Genomic DNA, 15,043 nt, shown 5'->3' with positions numbered 1-15,043 from the left:
CGATCGCCTAAAATTTTTCCGGCCCATCAAATATGACCTAAGGAACCATAGTCACCGCCCATCATGATCGTTCCTCATTTTTTGAATTTTACTACAAAAAAACTAGAATTCCCCCTGATTCCCAATATTTTCGTGTGCTATAGCCCGCGCCTTTCGAGTGGTCCCGGGAACCCTAGATCCCGATCGCCTAAAAACTTTTCGGGCCATCAAATACGAGCTAAGGAACCATAGTCACCGCCCCGCCATGACCGTTCCTCATATTTTGCGTTTTTCGGCCAAAAAACTAGAATTCCGCGCGATTCCCATATTTTCGTGTGCTATAGCCCACGCCTTCCGAGTGGTCCCGGGAACCCCGGACCCCGATCGCCTAAAATTTTTCCGGGCCATGAAATACGACCTAAGGAACCATAGTCACCGCCCTGCCATGATTGTTCCTCATTTTTTGCGTTTTTCGGCAAAAAAACTAGAATTCCGCCCGATTACCATATTTTTGTGTACTATTGCCCATGCCTTCCGAGTGGGCCGAGCCCCCGGACTCGGATCGCCTAAAAGTTTTTCGGGCCATCAAATAGGACCGAAGGAACCATAGTCACCGCCTCGCCATGATCGTTCCTCATCTTTTGCATTTTTCGACAAAAAACTAGAATTCCGCCCGATTCCCATATTTTTGTGTGCTATAGCCCACGCCTTCCAAGTGGTCCCGGGACCCACGGACCCCGATCGCCTAAAACTTTTTCGGGCCATCAAATACGACCTAAGGAACCATAGTAACGCCCCGCCATGATCGTTCCTCACTTATTGCGATTTCCGGCCAAAAAACTAGAATTCCGCCCGATTCCCATATTTTCATGTGCTATAGCCCACGCCTTTCGAGTGGGCCGGGCCCCGCGGACTCGGATCACCTAAATTTTGTTCGGGCCATCAAATAAGACCTAAGGAACCATAGTCACCTCCCCGCCATGATCGTTCCTCTTTTTTTGCATTTTTCGGCCAAAAAACTAGAATTCTGCCAGATTCCCATATTTTCGTGTGCTATAATTGCCCACGCCTTCCCAATGGGTAGGAACCCCCGGACCCCGATCGCCTAAAAAATTTTCGGACCATCAAATAAGACCTAAGGAACCATAGTCACCGCCCCGCCATGAACGTTCCTAGTTGTTTGTGTTTTCTAGCGAAAAAACTAGAATTCCGCGCGATTCCCATATTTTCGTGTGCTATAGCCCACGCCTTCCGAGTGGTCCCGGGAACCCCGGACCCCGATCGCCTAAAAATTTTTCGGGCCATGAAATTCGACCTAAGGAACCATAGTCACCGCCCTGCCATGATTGTTCCTCATTTTTTGCGTTTTTCGCCAAAAAAACTAGAATTCCACCCGATTACCATATTTTTGTGTACTATTGCCCACGCCTTCCGAGTGGGCCGAGCCCCCGGACTCGGATCGCCTAAAAGTTTTTCGGGCCATCAAATAGGACCGAAGGAACCATAGTCACCGCCTCGCCATGATCGTTCCTCATATTTTGCATTTTTCGACAAAAAACTAGAATTCCGCCCGATTCCCATATTTTTGTGTGCTATAGCCCACGCCTTCCAAGTGGTCCCGGGACCCCCGGACCCCTATCGCCTAAAACTTTTCCGGGCCATCAAATACGACCTAAGGAACCATAGTAACCGCCCTGCCATGATCGTTCCTCACTTATTGCGATTTCCGGCCAAAAAACTAGAATTCCACCCGATTCCCATATTTTCATGTGCTATAGCCCACGCCTTCCGAGTGGGCCGGGCCCCGCGGACTCGGATCACCTAAATTTTGTTCGGGCCATCAAATAAGACCTAAGGAACCATAGTCACCTCCCCGCCATGATCGTTCCTCTTTTTTTGCATTTTTCGGCCAAAAAACTAGAATTCCGCCAGATTCCCATATTTTCGTGTGCTATAATTGCCCACGCCTTCCCAATGGGTAGGAACCCCCGGACCCCGATCCCCTAAAAAATTTTCGGACCATCAAATAAGACCTAAGGAACCATAGTCACCGCCCCGCCATGAACGTTCCTAGTTGTTTGCGTTTTCTAGCGAAAAACTAGAATTCCGCCCGATTCCCATATTTTCGTGGGATATAGCCCACACCTTTTGAGTGGGCCGGGGCCCCTGACTCGGAACATCTAAAAAATTTTCGGGCCATTAAATACGACCTAAGGAACCATAGTCACCGCCCCGCCATGATCGTTCCTCACTTTTTGCATTTTTCGGCCAAAAAATTAGAATTCTTCCTGATTCCCATATTTTCGTGTGCTATAGCCCACACCTTCAAAGTGGTCCCAGGACCCCAGGACCCCGATCGCCTAAATTTTTCAAGGCAATCAAATATGACCTAAGAAACCATAGTCACCGCCCCGCCCTGATCGTTCCTCATATTTTGCGTTTTTCGGCCAAAAAACTAGAATTCCGCCCGATTCCCATATTTTCGGGTGCTATAGTCCACGCCTTCCGAGTGGGCCGGGGCCCCCGGACTCGGATCACCTAAGGAACCATAGTCACCTCCCTGCCATGATCGCTCTTCATTTATTTTATTTTTCGGCCAAAAAATTAGAATTCCGCACGATTCCCATATTTTCATGTGCTATAATAGCCCACGCCTTACCAATGGGTAGGGCCCCCCGGAGCCGGATCGCCTAAAAATTTTCCGGGCCTTCAAATACGACCTAAGGAACCATAGTCACCGCCCCACCATGACCTTTCCTCATTTGTTGCATTTTACGGCAAAAAAACAATAACTCTGCCCGATTCCCATATTTTCGTGTGTTATAGCCCACGACTTCCAAGTGGACCCGGGACTACCGGACCCCGATTGCCTAAAATATTTCCGGCCCATCAAATATGACCTAAGGAACCATAGCCACCGCCCCTCCATGATCACTCCTCATTTTTTGAATTTTACTACAAAAAAACTAGAATTCCGCCTAATTCCCAATATGTTCGTGTGCTATAGCCCGCGCCTTCCGAGTGGTCCCGGGAACCTCGGATCCCGATCGCCTAAAACCTTTTCGGGCCATCAAATACGACCTAAGGAACCATAGTCACCGCCCCGCCATGACCGTTCCTCATATTTTGCGTTTTTCGGCCGAAAAACTAGAATTCCGCCCGATTACCATATTTTAATGTGCTATTGCCCACGCCTTCTGAGTGGGCCTAGCCCCCCGGACTCGGATCGCCTAAAATCTTTCCAGGCCATCAAATAGGACCTAAGGAACCATAGTCACCGCCTCGCTGTGATCGTTAATCATTTTTTGCATTTTTCGGCCAAAAAACAAGAATTCCGCCCGATTCCCATATTTTTGTGTGGTATAGCCCACGCCTTCCAAGTGGTCCCGGGACCTCCGGACCTCGATCGCCTAAAATTTTTTCGGGCCATCAAATACGACCTAAGGAACCATAATAACCTCCCCTCCATGATCGTTCCTCACTTATTGCAAATTTTGGCCAAAAAATGCCTTCCGAGTGGGCTGGGCCCCCCGGACTCGGATCACCTAAATTTCTTTCGGGCCATCAAATAAGACCTAAGGAACCATAGTCACCTCCTCGCATTATCATTCCTCATTTTTTGAATTTTTCGGCCAAAAAACTAGAATTCCGCCCGATTCCCATATTTTCGTGTGCTATAATTGCCAATGCCTTCCCAATGGGTAGGGACCCCCGGACCCCGATCGCCTAAAACTTTTCCGGACCATCAAATACGACCTAAGGAACCATAGTCACTGCCCAGCCATGAACGTTCCTAGTTGTTTGCATTTTCTAGCGAAAAAACTAGAATTCCGCCCGATTCCCATATTTTCGAGTGATATAGCCCACACCTTCCGAGTGGGTCGGGGCCCCCTGACTCGGAACGTCTAAAATTTTTCTGGGCCATCAAATAAGACCAAAGAAACCATAGTCACCTCCCCGCCATGATCGTTCCTCATTTGTTTCATTTTTCGGCCAAAAAACTAGAATTCCGCACGATTCCCATATTTTCGTGTGTTATAGCCCACGACTTCCAAGTGGACCCGGAATCCCGGACCCCGATCGCCTAAAATTTTTCCGGCCCATCAAATATGACCTAAGGAACCATAGTCACCGCCGATCATGATCGTTCCTCATTTTTTGAATTTTACTACAAAAAAACTAGAATTCCCCCTGATTCCCAATATTTTCGTGTGCTATAGCCCGCGCCTTCCGAGTGGTCCCGGGAACCCTAGATCCCGATCGCCTAAAAACTTTTTGGGCCATCAAATACGAGCTAAGGAACCATAGTCACCGCCCCGCCATGACCGTTCCTCATATTTTGCGTTTTTCGGCCAAAAAACTAGAATTCCGCGCGATACCCATATTTTCGTGTGCTATAGCCCACGCCATCCGAGTGGTCCCGGGAACCCCGGACCCCGATCGCCTAAAATTTTTTCGGGCCATGAAATACGACCTAAGGAACCATAGTCACCGCCCTGCCATGATTGTTCCTCATTTTTTGCGTTTTTCGGCAAAAAAACTAGAATTCCGCCCGATTACCATATTTTTGTGTACTATTGCCCATGCCTTCCGAGTGGGCCGAGCCCCCGGACTCGGATCGCCTAAAAGTTTTTCGGGCCATCAAATAGGACCGAAGGAACCATAGTCACCGCCTCGCCATGATCGTTCCTCATATTTTGCATTTTTCAACAAAAAACTAGAATTCCGCCCGATTCCCATATTTTTGTGTGCTATAGCCCACGCCTTCCAAGTGGTCCCGGGACCCCCGGACCCCTATCGCCTAAAACTTTTCCGGGCCATCAAATACGACCTAATGAACCATAGTAACCGCCACGCCATGATCGTTCCTCACTTATTGCGATTTCCGGCCAAAAAACTAGAATTCCGCCCGATTCCCATATTTTCATGTGCTATAGCCCACGCCTTCCGAGTGGGCCGGGCCCCGCGGACTCGGATCACCTAAATTTTGTTCGGGCCATCAAATAAGACCTAAGGAACCATAGTCACCTCCCCGCCATGATCGTTCCTCTTTTTTTGCATTTTTCGGCCAAAAAACTAGAATTCTGCCAGATTCCCATATTTTCGTGTGCTATAATTGCCCACGCCTTCCCAATGGGTAGGAACCCCCGGACCCCGATCGCCTAAAAAATTTTCGGACCATCAAATAAGACCTAAGGAACCATAGTCACCGCCCCGCCATGAACGTTCCTAGTTGTTTGTGTTTTCTAGCGAAAAAACTAGAATTCCGCCCGATTCTCATATTTTCGTGGGATATAGCCCACACCTTTTGAGTGGGCCGGGGCCCCTGACTCGAAACATCTAAAAAATTTTCGGGCCATTAAATACGACCTAAGGAACCATAGTCACCGCCCCGCCATGATCGTTCCTCACTTTTTGCATTTTTCGGCCAAAAAATTAGAATTCTTCCTGATTCTCATATTTTCGTGTGCTATAGCCCACACCTTCAAAGTGGTCCCAGGACCCCAGGACCCCGATCGCCTAAATTTTTCAAGGCCATCAAATATGACCTAAGAAACCATAGTCACCGCCCCGCCCTGATCGTTCCTCTTATTTTGCGTTTTTCGGCCAAAAAACTAGAATTCCGCCCGATTCCCATATTTTCGGGTGCTATAGTCCACGCCTTCCGAGTGGGCCGGGCCCCCCGGACTCGGATCACCTAAGGAACCATAGTCACCTCCCTGCCATGATCGTTCCTCATTTATTTCATTTTTCGGCCAAAAAATTAGAATTCCGCACGATTCCCATATTTTCATGTGCTATAATAGCCCACGCCTTCCCAATGGGTAGGGCCCCCCGGAGCCGGAACGCCTAAAAATTTTCCAGGCCTTCAAATACGACATAAGGAACCATAGTCACCGCCCCACCATGACCTTTCCTCATTTGTTGCATTTTACGGCAAAAAAACTATAACTCTGCCCGATTCCCATATTTTCGTGTGTTATAGCCCACGACTTCCAAGTGGACCCGGGACTATCGGACCCCGATTGCCTAAAATTTTTCCGGCCCATCAAATATGACCTAAGGAACCATAGCCACCGCCCCTCCGTGATCACTCCTCATTTTTTGAATTTTACTACAAAAAAACTAGAATTCCGCCTAATTCCCAATATGTTCGTGTGCTATAGCCCGCGCCTTCCGAGTGGTCCCGGGAACCTCGGATCACGATCGCCTAAAAACTTTTCGGGCCATCAAATATGACCTAAGGAACCATAGTCACCGCCCCGCCATGACCGTTCCTCATATTTTGCGTTTTTCGGCCGAAAAACTAGAATTCCGCCCGATTACCACATTTTAATGTGCTATTGCCCGGACTCGGATCGCCTAAAATCTTTCCAGGCCATCAAATAGGACCTAAGGAACCATAGTCACCGCCTCGCTATGATCGTTAATCATTTTTTGCATTTTTCGGCCAAAAAACAAGAATTCCGCCCGATTCCCATATTTTTGTGTGGTATAGCCCACGCCTTCCAAGTGGTCCCGGGACCTCCGGACCTCGATCGCCTAAAATTTTTCCGGGCCATCAAATATGACCTAAGGAACCATAATAACTGCCCCTCCATGATCGTTCCTCACTTATTGCAAATTTTGGCCAAAAAATGCCTTCCGAGTGGGCTGGGCCCCCCGGACTCGGATCACCTAAATTTCTTTCGGGCCATCAAATAAGACCTAAGGAACCATAGTCACCTCCTCGCATTATCATTCCTCATTTTTTGAATATTTCGGCCAAAAAACTAGAATTCCGCCAGATTCCCATATTTTCGTGTGCTATAATTGCCAATGCCTTCGCAATGGGTAGGGACCCCCGGACCCCGATCGCCTAAAACTTTTCCGGACCATCAAATACGACCTAAGGAACCATAGTCACCGCCCAGCCATGAACGTTCCTAGTTGTTTGCATTTTCTAGCGAAAAAACTAGAATTCCGCCCGATTCCCATATTTTCGAGTGATATAGCCCACACCTTCCGAGTGGGTCAGGGCCCCCTGACTCGGAACGTCTAAAATTTTTTTGGGCCATCAAATAAGACCAAAGAAACCATAGTCACCTCCCTGCCATGATCGTTCCTCATTTGTTTCATTTTTCGGCCAAAAAACTAGAATTCCGCACGATTCCCATATGTTTATGTGCTATAATAGCCCACGCCTTCCCAATGGGTAGGGCCCCCCGGAGCCGGATCGCCTAAAAATTTTTCGGGCCATCAAATATGACCTAAGGAACCATAGTCACTGCCCCATCATGACCTTTCCTCATTTTTTGCATTTTATGCCCAAAAATATAGAACTCCGCCCGATTCCCATATTTTCGTGTGTTATAGCCCACGCCTTCCAAGTGGACCCGGGACTCCCGGACTCCGATCGCCTAAAAATTTTCCGGCCCATCAAATACGACCTAAGAACCAGAGTCACTGACCCGCCATGATCGTTCCTCATTTTATGAATTTTACTACAAAAAAACTAGAATTCCGCCTGATTCGCATATTTTCGTGTGCGCCCACGCCTTCCAAGTGGGTTGGGCCCCCCGAACTCGGATCGCCTAAAATTTTTCCGGGCCATCAAATACGACCTAAAGAACCATAGTCACCGCCCTGACATGACCGTTCCTCATTTTTTTGCGTTTTATGGCAAAAAATATAGAATTCCGCCCGATTCCCATATTTTTGTGTGCTATAGCCCACGCCTTCTAAGTGATCCCGGGACCCACAGACCCCGATCGCCTAAAATATTTTCGGGCCATCAAATACGACCTAAGGAACCATAGTCACCGCCCCGCCATGACCTTTCCTCATTTTTTGCATTTTTCGGCCAAAAAACTAGAATTTCGCCCGATTCCCATATTTTTGTGTGCTATAATTGCCAACGCCTTCCCAATGGGTAGGGTCCCAAGGACCCCGATCGCCTAAAAATTTTCCGGACCATCCAATAAAACCTAAGGAACCATAGTCACCGCCCAGCCATGAACGTTCCTAGTTGTTTGCGTTTTCTAGCGAAAAAACTAGAATTCCGCCTGATTCCCATATTTTCGAGTGATATAGCCCACACCTTCCGAGTGGGCCGGGGCCCCCTGACTCGGAACGTCTAAAATTTTTCCGGGCCATTAAATATGACCTAAGGAACCATAGTCACCACCTCGCCATGATCGTTCCTCATTTTTTGTATTTTTCGGCCAAAAAACTAGAATTCCGCCCGATTTCCATATTTTCGTGTGCTATAGCCCACGCCTTCTGAGTGGGCCGGGCCCCCCGAACTCGGATCACCTAAATTTTTTTCGGGATATCAAATAATACCTAAGGAACCATAGTCACCTCCCCGCCATGATCGTTCCTCATTTTTTGCATTTTACGGCCAAAAAAATAGAACTCCGCCCGATTCCCATATTTTCGTGTGTTATAGCCCACGCCTTCCAAGTGGACCCAGGACTCCCGGACCCCGATCGCCTAAAAGTTTTTCAGCCCATAAAATACGACCTAAGGAACCAGAGTCACCGCTCAGCCATGATCGTTCCTCATTTTACGAATTTTACTACAAAAAAACTAGAATTCCGCTTGATTCCCATATTTTCGTGTGCGCCCACGCCTTCCAAGTGGGTTGGGCCCCCCGGACTCGGATCCCCTAAAAATTTTTTGGGCCATCAAATGCGACCTAAAGAACCATAGTCACCGCCCTGACATGATCGTTCCTCATTTTTTTTTTGCGTTTTACGGCAAAAAACATAGAATTCTGCCCGATTCCCATATTTTTGTGTGCTATAGCCCACGCCTTCCAAGTGGTCCCGGGACGCTCAGACCCCGATCGCCTAAAATATTTCCGGGCCATCAAATACGACCTAAGGGACCATAGTCACTGCCCCGCCATGACCTTTCCTCATTTTTTGCATTTTACGGCCAAAAAACTAGAATTCCGCCCGATTCCCATATTTTCGTGTGCTATAGCCCACGCCTTCCCAGTGGACCCGGGACTCCCGGACCCCGATCGCCTAAAATTTTTCCGGCCCATCAAATACGGCCTAAGGAACCAGAGTCACCGCCCCGCAATGATCGTTCCTCATTTTTTGCATTTTACTACAAAAAAAACTAGAATTCTGCATGATTCCCATATTTTCGTGTGCTATACGCCTTCCAAGTGGGTCGGTCCCCGCGGACTCGGATCGCCTAAATTTTTTTCGGGCCATCAAATATGACTTAAAGAACCATAGTCACCGCCCTGACATGACCGTTCCTCTTTTTTTGCATTTTACGGCAAAAAACCTAGAATTTCGCCCGATTCCGATATTTTTGTGTGCTATAGCCCACGCCTTCCAAGTGGTCCCAGGATCCCCAGACCCCGATCGCCTAAAATTTTTCCGGGCCATCAAATACGAACTAAGGAACCATAGTCACCGCCCCACCATGATCAGTCCCCATTTTTTGCATATTACGGCAAAAAAATAGAATTCCGCCCGATTCCCATATTTTCGTGTGCTATTGCCCACGCCTTCCGAGTGGGCCGGACCTCCCGGACTCGGATCGCCTAAAATTTTTCTGGGCCATCAAATACGACCTAAGGAACCATAGTCACCGCCCCGCCATGATCGTTCCTCATTTTTTGCATTTTCCGGTCAAAAAACTAAAATTCCGCCCGATTCCCATATTTTCGTATGTTATAGCCCATGCCTTCCAAGTGGTCCCGGGACCCCCGAACCCCGATTGCCTAAAATTTTTCCGGGCCATCAAATACAACCCAAGGAACCATAGTAACTGCCCCGCCATGATCGTTCCGCATTTTTTGCGTTTTTCGGCCAAAAAACTTGAATTTCGCGTGATTCCCATATTTTCGTGTGCTATAGCCCACTCCTTCCGAGTGTGCCAGGCCCCCCGGACTCGGATAGCCTAAAAATTTTCTGGGCCATTAAATACGACCTAATAAACCATAGTCACCGCCCCGCCATGGTCGTTCCTCACTTATTACGATTTACGGCCAAAAAACTAGAATTTCGCCTTATTCCCATATTTCCGTGCTATAGCCCACACCTTTCAAGTGGTCCTGGGAACCCCGGACCCCGATCGCCTAAAATATTTCCGGGCCATCAAATACCATCTAAGGAACCATCGTCATCGCCCCGCCATGACCGTTCCTCATTCTTTGCGTTTTTCGGCCAAAAAAAAGTAGAATTCTGCGCGATTCCCATATTTTCGTGTGCTATAGCCCACGCTTTGCGAGTGGTCCCAGGCCCCCCAGACCCCGATCGCCTAAAAATTTTTCGGGCCATTAAATACGACCTAAGGAACTATAGTCACCGCCCCGCCATGATCGTTCCTCAATTTTTGCATTTTTCGGCCAAAAACCTAGAATTCCGCCCGATTTCCCATATTTTCTTGTGCTATAACCCACGCCTTCCGAGTGGGCCGGGCCCCCCAGACTCGGATCACCTAAAAATATTTCGGGCCACCAAATAGGACCTAAGAAACCATAGTCACCGCCCCACCCTGATCGTTCCTCATATTTTGCATTTTTCGGCTAAAAAACTAGAATTCCGCCCGATTTCCATATTTTCGTGTGCTATAGCCCACGCCTTCCAAGTGGGCCGGGCCCCCCGGACTCGGATCACCTAAATTTTTATCGGGCCATCAAATAAGACCTAAGGAACCATAGTCACCTCCCCGCCATGATCGTTCCTCATCTTTTGCATTTTTTGGCCAAAAAACTAGGATTCCGCCCGATTACCATAGTTTCGTGTGCTATAATAGCCCACGCCTTCCCAATGGGTAGGGCCCCATGGAGCCGGATCGCCTAAAAATTTTCCAGGCCATCAAATACGACCTAAGGAACCATAGTCACCGCCCCGCCATGACCTTTCCTCATTTTTTGCATTTTACGGCCAAAAAACTAGAATTCAGCCCGATTCCCATATTTTCGTATGCTATAGCCCACGCCTTCCAAGTGGACCCAGGATTCCCGGACCCCGATCGCCTAAATTTTTCCGGCCCATCAAATACGACCTAAGGAACCAGAGTCACCGCCCCACCATGATCGTTCCTCATTTTTTGCGTTTTTCGGCCAAAAAACTAGAATTTCGCCCGATTCCCATATTTTCGTGTGCTATAGCCCACGCCTTCCAAATGGTCCCGGGACCCCCGAACCCCGATCTACTAAACTTTTTCTGGGCCAACAAATACGACCCAAGGAACCATAGTCACCACCCCGCCAAGATCGTTCCTCATATTTAGCATTTTTCGGCCAAAAAAATAGAATTTCACCTGATTACCATATTTTCGTTTGCTATAGCACACGCCTCCCCAGTGGGTAGGGGCCCCCGGAACCGGATTGCCTAAAACTTTTCCAGGCCATCAAATAGGACCTAAGGAACCATAGTCACCGCCACGCCATGACCTTTCCTCATTTTTTGCATTTTACGTCAAAAAAACTAAAATTTCGCCTGATTCCCCTATTTTCGTGTGCTATAGCCCACGCCTTCCGAGTGGGTCAGGCGCCCTGAACTCGGATCGCCTAAAATTTTCCGGGGAATCAAATACGACCTTGAGAACCATATTCACCGCTCTGCCATGACCGTTCCTCATTTTTTGCATTTTTCTACCAAAAAACTAGAATTTCTCCCGATTCCCATATTTTCGTGTGTTATAGCCCACACCTTCCGAGTGGGCCGGGACCCCGGACTCAGAACGCCTAAAATTTTTTCGGGCCATTAAATACGACCTAAGGAACCATAGTCACCGCCCCGCCATGATTGTTCCTCACCTTTTGCATTTTTCGGCCAAAAAACTAGAATTCCGCCAGATTCTGATAGTTTCGTGTGCTATAGCCCACGCCTTCCAAGTGGTCCCGAGACCCCCGGACCCCAATCGCATAAAATTTTTCCGGGCCATCAAATACGACCTAAGGAACCATAGTCACCGTCCCGCCATGATCGTTCCTCATTTTTTGCGTTTTTCGGCCAAAAAACTAGAATTCCTCCCAATTCCCATATTTTCGTGTGCTATAGCCCACGCCTTCCTAGTGGTCCCGGGACCCCCGGACCCCGATCACCTATAATTTTTTCGAGCTATCAAATACGACCTAAGGAACCATAGTCACCCCCCGCCCTACCATGATCGTTCCTCATGTTTTGCGTTTTTCGGCCAAAAAACTAGAATTCCGCGCGATTCCCATATTTTCGTGTGCTATAGCCCACGCCTTCCGAGTGGACCTAGGCGCCCCGGACCTCGATCGCCTAAAATTTTTTCAGGACATCATATACGACCTAAGGAACCATAGTCACCGCCTCGCCATGATCGTTCCTCATTTTTTGTGTTTTACGACCAAAAAATCTAGAATTCCGCCCGATTCCCATATTTTCGTGTGCTATAGCCCACGCCTTCCGAGTGAGCCGGGCCCCCCGGACTCGGATCACCTAAAAAATTTTTAGGCCATCAAATAAGACCTAAGGAACCATAGTCACCTCCCCGCAATGATCGTTCCTCATTGTTTGCATTTTTTGGCCAAAAAACTAGAATTCCTCCTGATTCCCATATTTTCGTGTGCTATAGCCCACGCCTTCCAAGTGGTCCCGGGAACCCAGACCCCGGGCGCCTAAATTTTTTCCGGGCCATCAAATACGACTTAAGGAACCATAGTCACCGCCCCACCATGATCATTCCTTAGTTTTTGCATTTTTCGGCAAAAAAACTAGAATTTCGCCCGATTACCATATTTTCGTGTGCTATAATAGCCAACGCCTTCCAAGTGGACCCGGGACTCCCGGACCCCAATCGCCTAAAATTTTTCAAGGCCATTAAATACGACCTAAAGATCCATAGTCACTTCCCTGCCATGATCGTTCCTCATATTTTGCATTTTACGGCCAAAAAACCAGAATTCCGCCTGATTCCCATATGTTCGTGTGCAATAGCCCACGCCTTCCAAGTGGGTCGGGCCCCCCAGACTCGGATAGCCTAAAATTTTTCCGGGCCATCAAATACTACCTAAAGAACAATAGTCACTGCCCTTCCATGACCATTCCTTATTTTTTTGCGTTTTACGGCCAAAAACCTTGAATTCCGCCCTATTCCCATATTTTCGTGTGCTATAGCCCACGCCTTCCAAGTGGTCCCGGGACCCCCAGACCCCGATCGCCTAAAAATTTTCCGGACCATCAAATACGACCTAAGGAACCATAGTCGCCACCCCGCCATGATCGTTCCTCATTTTTGCATTTTACGGCCAAAAAACTAAAATTTCGCCCGATTCACATATTTTCGTGTGCTGTAGCCCATGCCTTCCAAGTGGTCCCGGGACCCCGAACCCCGATCTCCTAAAAATGTTCCGGGCTATCAAATACGACCTAAGGAACCATAGTCACCGCCCCGCCATGAACTTTCCTCATTTTTTGCATTTTACGGCCAAAAAACTAGAATTTCGCGCGATTCCCATATTTTCATGTGCTATCGCCCACGCCTTCCGAGTGGGCCGGGACCCCCGGACTCGGATCGCCTATAATTTTTTCGGGCCATCAAATATGACCTAGAACCATAGTTATCACCCCTGCCATGACCATTCCTCGTTGTTTTGTGTTTTACGGCCAAAAAACTAGAATTCCACCTGATTCCCATATTTTCGTGTGCTATAGCCCGCGCCTTCCAAGTGGTCCCGGGACCCCCGGACCCCGATCGCCTAAAATTTTTCCGGGCCATAAAATACAACATAAGGAACTATAGTCAACTCCCCACCATGATCATTCCTCATTTTTTGCATTTTATGGCCAAAAAACTAGAATTTCGCCCGATTCCCATATTTTCGTGAGCTATAGCCCACGCCTTCCAAGTGGTCCCAGGACCCCCAGACCCCGATCGCCTAAAAATTTTCCGGGCCATAAAATACGACCTAAGGAACCATAGTCACCGCCCGCCATGACCTTTCCTCATTTTTGGCATTTTACGGCCAAAAACCTAGAATTTCGCGCGATTCCCATATTTTCGTGTGCTATAGCCCACGCCTTCCAAGTGGTCCCCGGACCCTCGGACCCCGATCGCCTAAAAAATTTCAGGCCAGAAAATATGACCTAAAGAGCCATAGTTACCACCCTGCCATGATCATTCCTCATGTTTTGCATTTTTCGGCACCTGATTCCCATATTTTCGTGTGCTCTAGCTCACGCCTTCCGAATGGGTCGGGCCCCTCGGACTTGCATAGCCTAAAATTTTTCGGCCGGCCCGGGCCCACACAGAAGGCGTGGGCTATAGCACACAAAAATATGGGAATCGAGTGGAATTCTAGTTTTTGGTCGTAAAACGCAAAACAATGAGGAACAGTCATGGCGGGGTGGTGACTATGGTTACTTAGGTTGTATTTGATGGCCCGAAAAAATTTAAGGCGATCCGGGTCTGGAGGGGCCCGACCCACTTGGAAGGCAGGACACGAAAATATGGTAATCGGGCTGAATTCTAGTTTTTTGGCCGTAAAACGCAAAAACACGAGGAACGGTCATGGCGGGGCGGTGACTATGGTTCCTTAGGTCGTATTTGATGGACCGGAAAAATGTTAGGCGATCGAGGTCCGAGGAGCCCGGACCCACTCGGAAAGCGTGGGCATAACACACGAAAATATGGGAATCGGGCGGATTTATAATTTTTTGGCCGTAAAACGCAAAACATTGAGGAATGGTCATGGCAAGGCGGTGAATATGGTTCTTTAGGTCATATTTGATGGCCCAGAAATATTTTAGGCGATCCGAGTCCGGGCGGGCCGGACCCACTTGGAAGGCAGAATTCTAGTTTCTTGGTCGTAAAATGCAAAAAAAATGAGGAACGGTCATGGCGGGGTGGTGATATGGTTCCTTAGGTCATATTTGATGGTCCAAAAAAATTTAAGGTGATCGGGGTTAGGGTCCCGGGCCCACTCGGAAGGGGTGGGCTATAGCACACGAAAATATGGGAATCAGGCGGAATTCTTATTTTATGGCCATAAAACGCAAAACAAAATGAGGAGAGATCATGGCGGTACAGTGACTATGGATCCTTAGGTCATATTTGATGGCCCGAGAAAATTTTAGGC

The sequence above is a fragment of the Nicotiana tomentosiformis genome, chromosome 1, assembly GCF_000390325.3.
Source record: "Nicotiana tomentosiformis chromosome 1, ASM39032v3, whole genome shotgun sequence".
Lineage (NCBI taxonomy): Eukaryota > Viridiplantae > Streptophyta > Magnoliopsida > Solanales > Solanaceae > Nicotiana > Nicotiana tomentosiformis.
The sequence above is the reverse complement of the archived record's forward strand: the minus strand, read 5'-3'. Positions refer to the sequence as shown.